This window comes from Cynocephalus volans, chromosome 1 (genome assembly GCF_027409185.1).
Source record: "Cynocephalus volans isolate mCynVol1 chromosome 1, mCynVol1.pri, whole genome shotgun sequence".
NCBI classification, from domain to species: domain Eukaryota; kingdom Metazoa; phylum Chordata; class Mammalia; order Dermoptera; family Cynocephalidae; genus Cynocephalus; species Cynocephalus volans.
The window spans coordinates 125,266,263-125,272,262 of record NC_084460.1 but is presented as its reverse complement, the minus strand read 5'-3'; positions in this window follow the sequence as shown (position 1 = coordinate 125,272,262).

The window sequence follows — 6,000 nt, the reverse complement described above, 5'->3', positions numbered from 1 at the left end:
TTCTTTTTTTCCTTGTCATTTATTTGTCAGAGAAACTTGGTCCCTTGTCCTGTGAAAATTTTCACATTCTGGATTGGACTGATGGTATTTCCAAAGCATCACTGAATGCATCTCTGTCCCTAGTACTTCCTGTGATGTGGTAGTGAGACCCAAAGCTTGATCAAGTTCTCATTTTGTTCTTTGGCCAGAGCGATTCACAAGTGCAGCTGTGTTCTTCCTGTTGCATCACGTCACGGGACACATGAGGTCTGTTTGTGTCTCTTTAGAGATTTGTTGATTTGATAGCTGAATGTGATATATTACTACTACATGTATTTTTTATTAGTAGTAAGGTGAAGCATTTTCTTATATGTAAAACCTTGCATTCCATTTTATCATGAATTGTCCGACTAGCCTCTTCACTGTCATGTTTGTTACAAACTTTCCCTCCAGTTGTTTGTATGCATTTTATTTCCATCTTTATTATATTTGATGAACAATTTTACACTTTTTATGTTCTCGGATGCCTAATTCTTTGCTTTTATGATTTCTACCATTACTTTTTACATCAAAAAATATGTCTCCATTTAGACATATTTACCTTTTCTTTGGTGTTTAATGTTTTTGTTTTGTTTTTGTCTTTTACATTTAGTTCTGCTGAGATTTATTGTGATGAATGTGTGAGGCTAGGATTTAGACAGATTTTTTTTCTTCCAAATAAAAGACATTGTTTCAGCACCAAGTATTAAATACTCCTTTTCTTTTCACTAATTTGTGATGACTAACCCATTGTATATTAAATTTGTACATATATTCTGTTTTATTGAGAATATTGAGAATTTTTTCTATTTTATTTCAATTTTTTATCAGCAACAATTACTTTAAACATTGCAGATTCATAATAGCTTTTACAATTTGATACGCGATTCTTCTCCATTCCCATCATTACTCTTTAACAAATTGTTTAGTTAAGTAAGAGTTATATCTTATTTTTCATCTTACATTTTATTGCATTAGGCAGACCTCCCTAATTATTAACAGCGCTAGTATAGCAGACATTTTCTTTTCCTCCTGATTTTATTGAAGATACATCTAGTTTTCTTCATAAAGTATGTTTTTGGCTATTAAGACAGATTGTCATTATCACATTAGGAACAATCATTCTGTTCCTGGCTTCTGAAAGTTTTTTTTGTTGTCGTTGTTTGATCAGAAAGGATATGGCACATCGCCACATAGAAGTAGGAAGAAAAACACTCCACAGATAGGAAAGGGTGACTGCCTCTTTCTTTGAGGTCGAACTTTCTGCAGGCCACGCGTTGATATCTTCAGTGAGCTGATCCTCAGTTTACCCCTCCGAACTTGGTAAAGCCATCTATACTGGACCCTAATTTGTTTTACATTAGGAATGTTCATTGTTCTTATTTTACCCAAAACATATTTGATGACATTATTTAAATGTGGCTAAAAGATGTGGAATTTACACATACCCATCAGCCTGGTAAGGCTACTGCTGCACGCACAGAGCATTGAGACCTCAGCAATTTCAGCGGTTTCTCAGACAGCACACTGCCTGAGTATGTAGCCCACCCCGAAGCTCTCCAAAGGTTGCTTGTGACTGAGCCAAAGCTAGTCTTAGTAAATGGCCAAATATAAACACAGAGTGAAATACAAAGGCTGAGAACCACTGACTCAGCAGAACACAGGGGCATTAGCCTCAGGAGAACTGCATGTCCTTTTAGACTTTTGGCCTTCTGCTTATATCAGCCTCTGCTTGGAAAGTCAAGGCTGTGGAATACCGAAAAAGCCTCCCCGCAACCGGTCAAATTGTGTTTCTCTGTGAAAGGGAGAACCCACAGCCCTTGGGCTTCAGAAAGCTTGGGACAAGATGCCTCTGTGTGTGGCCAGAGTGGCAGCAAGGTTCCTTGGTCTCTTTGTCGAAGCAAAAATACTTCAGTCTGCAAGGAAATTTAAATGAGGCTTTTATTAGATTTGCAATCAGAGAAACCACCTCTTAGTGTGAGAAGTAAGTCTGCCCAACAGGCAGAAAAAGCAAGTTTTTATAGTGTCAGTTCAGGAGAGTCTAAACAGTAAACAAATTCCAAGCATTGTGTGAAGAAGGAATGGATAACTGCGACATATTGAACAAATGGTTTCTCAGGCCTCTTGCAGTATTTATTGCTACTCTAATCTAGACTATTCAATTTGTAAGTAATTCCCATATGTTTAACAGGTTTACACATCTTGTCTTCCCAGGATTTCTCCAAGCAATGTTACCTGTGCTTATCTATACAATGGGTTTCTTGGTGATAACAAACTTAAGAGTCTGTCAAGCAGTTAATTTTACTGAAGGGTCAGCTTCTGGGGCTAGAAGAAAACAAATCAATTAAGTTAAAAAAAATGGAGTCACTGTAGTTCTTTTCTTTTATTCTCCTTTCCTGACTTCTTTTCTTCTTCATCACCTTCGGTTTTAACTGGAATTGAGATGGCGAGAAGAGAACTGAGGCTCTTAGGGAATCACTTCCTGTCCAGGAACACAGCTACATCAAAGAGGTCTCATGACACGGAGAGAGTCTGTGAACTGCCTAGGAAAAAGTTTGCAGCAGTCATGGAAATGAAGGAGATTTAATAAATGGTTCACACATTCAGAAACAAATCTTCTGAAGCATGTGGCATAATGCTGAATCAAGAACACAGGTTTGGGAGTCAGACTGACCTGGGTTCAAATTCTGACTTCCTCTCCTATTAGCTCAGCAATGTCAATGAGTCACCTACCCAGAGAAGGATGGGGATGCATGTGCCAAGTGCAGTTTGATGGTTCCTCCATCAATTCAACAATTTTAGTCATGTGGAAACATAAAATTCATTGACTTAATCATTCATTTATTGAATAAATGAATTATGTCCTTCCTTGCTGAGAACATAATCCTATCTTTGGTATTGAGCCTAAACACTGAATTTTACAGTTAATTATTTTTGCAAAGCCCTTACTGAAGAAGAATTTTATTTCACTAAATACAAGAGAAGATCATTTCAACCCTCTTCTGGCTAGATTTCACAGATTACTAAGCACAGTGAGGAGCAGGTGCAACCCTCAGAAGCAAACACAGCTGTATTCAATTAACAGTGCACATCTAATTGGTCTTATTAAATTCACATGAAAGACAGATATGGCAGGCACAAACCAGACACCAACTCACTGTCATTTTCCTGCCCACAGGGCACCATTCTGTGAGAAGGACTGATGTAAGGATCAGGACTACGGGTGCCAGCTGGCTTCTGCACCCACTCTGGTCCAGATCTATTTCTTACAAAACTCCAGGGGTTCTGTTTCAGTTATCTCTTGCTGTGTAACAAATCTTTCCTAAACTTACCAAATTAAACCAACCACCATTTTCTTTTCTTTTCTTTTTTTTTTTTTTTTTGTCGTTTTTTCGTGACCGGCACTCAGCCAGTGAGTGCACCGGTCAGTCCTATATAGGATCCGAACCCGCGGCGGGAGCTCCGCCGCGCTGCCAGCGCAGCACTCTACCAAGTGCGCCACGGGCTCGGCCCACCATTTTATTTTCTGACATGATGTCTCTGCATTGACTGGGCTCAGGTGCAGAGTTCTTTGACTCCACATGACCTTGCTTAAGGCTGTAGTCATCTAGAGGAATAACTGGGCTGGTAAGTCTAAGAGAGCTCACCAATGTCTGGAGTTTGGTGGGGACAGCTGGGAGGCCAGAGTGGCTAGGCCTCTCTCATCTGTGTGATCTCAGGGCTCTCCCTCCTCACATGGCTCTCTGCATGGTCTCTTTGGGTCGTCACCCAGCAGGATGGCCAGACTTTCTTACATGGTGGCTTAGGGCTCCCCAAAGGGCAAAAGTAGAAGCTACCAGCTATCTTCAAGATCAGAAATTCTTTTTCTGCTTGTTCTAGCCTGCTGCTTAAGCTCTCAGTTGTGTTTTTTATTTCGTTGAGTGAATCTTTCAGTCCCATGAGTTCTGCTACATTCTTTTTTAAGGTATTAATTTCTTTGTAAATTTTCCTCCCTTATATCCTGGATTTTTTTTTTTCTCTCATTTCATTATGTTGTCTGAGTCTTCTCGTATCTCAGTGAGTTGCCTTAAGATTGTTGCTCGGGGGCCGGCCCGTGGCTCACTCGGGAGAGTGCGGTGCTGATAATACCAAGGCCATGGGTTCAGATTCTGTATAGGGATGGCCAGTTCGCTCACTGGCTGAGCGTGGTGCTGACAACACCAAGCTAAGGGTTAAGATCCCCTTACCAGTCATCTTTAAAAAAAAAAAAGATTGTTGCTCGGAATTCCTTTTCAGTCATTTCAAGTGTTTCCTGCTCTTTAGCGTCTGGTATTTGAGAATTATGGTATTCTTTTGGTGGTGTCATATTTTCTTGGGTTTTCATATTTCTAGTATCTCTATGTTGATGTGTCATCATCTGGTAGAGCAGTTGCTTCTTCTGTTACTCTGGAGTGGGCTTTGAGGAGGGAAATGTCCTCTTCTTTTTCTGGTCTCCTTGTGTCAGTGCAATTGAATGTCTGGTGGGCTGCCTGCAGGGTGGCTGTGGCCACTGCGGTGCATTGAGCTACTTCTGCAGCAGCTGTGTCTGTGGTGGTGACTGTGGTGGGCCACCCACACAAAAGTGGTGTTCAGCCTGCTTCTGGGTGGAGGGGGCTGCCCTCAGGCTCCTGCCTAGGGCCCCCAGTGTTGCTCTCTTCAGGAATTGAGGAAAGTGTTAATCAGACACGGTTTCAGTAAGTGTGCTTCCTCTAGTCCTTTGGCAACATTTCTTTCATCTTCTTGGTCTACGTCACCTGTTGAGCTTCTCCTGCAATTCATGTAGTCATGCTGTAATTATCACTTCCCTCTGGGGAACAGCATTTATATTTATTGCTGAGGAAGCTCCATCGCACCATCTTCATTTGTCTGAAGTTCATAATTTATGTGCAAAATCTTTGCCAACTGTCTCCAGAGCCCCAGGAGCTACTATCCCTAATGATTCCTGAATGATACTGAAAACTTAAGATTATTTTCCTCCAAGGTACATTCTGAAATACTACCCTGCTAATGAAATTTTCTCTACCTGTGATGCTCTTGATTTTGGAACACTCTTTGTGTCTGTCACCAGTTAGAGTGTTTATAAAGGCCCTGGGTTTTTGCCAAAAGAGTGATTTCCAGGTTATGTAGAACATGGGAAGGACACCTACATAACAGAGTATCTGGTGTGTAGCAGATGCTCAGCACATGTTTGTTGAGTGAAATGATAAATGTTATGATAACGGTTATGAGGAATAAATGAGTGCTATGTTCTGAATGTTTATGTCCCCCCCCATTCATATGTCAAAATCTCCACCCCCAAAGTGATGCCATTAGAAAGTGGGGCTCTGGGGAGGTGATTAGCTCATGAAAGTGGGGCCCTCTTGATTGAGATTAGTGCCCTTATAAAAGAAACCCCACAGAACTAGCTAGCTCCTTCTACCATGAGAGGACACAACAAGATGATTCCATCTATGAACCAGGAAATGGGCCCTCACCAGACACTGAGCCTGCGGGAGCCTATATCTTGGACTATACAGCCTCTGAAACTGAGAAATAAATTTCTGTTGTTGGGCTGGCTGGTTAGCTCACTTGGGAGAGCATGGTGCCGGTAACACCAAGGTCAAGGGTTCAGATCCCTTTACCAGCCAGTCACCAAATACATACATATATACATAAATAAATTTCTGTTATTTATAAGCCACTTCATTTATGATATTCTGTTATAGCATTTTGAATGGACTAAGACAATGGGTTACCCTGTGAACACTGTGTTTAATATTGTTAGTTACCATTTTGGTATCTGCTCCGTACCTTATTTTCTAATACAAAGTCTCCCCAAAATATTAATTCTGAACCTTAGATTGCCCCAGTCATCTGCTGAAACTGTTTTTCTCGGTGACATTGAATATATATACAATTAACTATCCACATATTTGGTATTTCTGCCATCTTATCTTGTGCTTTCTATTCATCTCACCCTTTCAG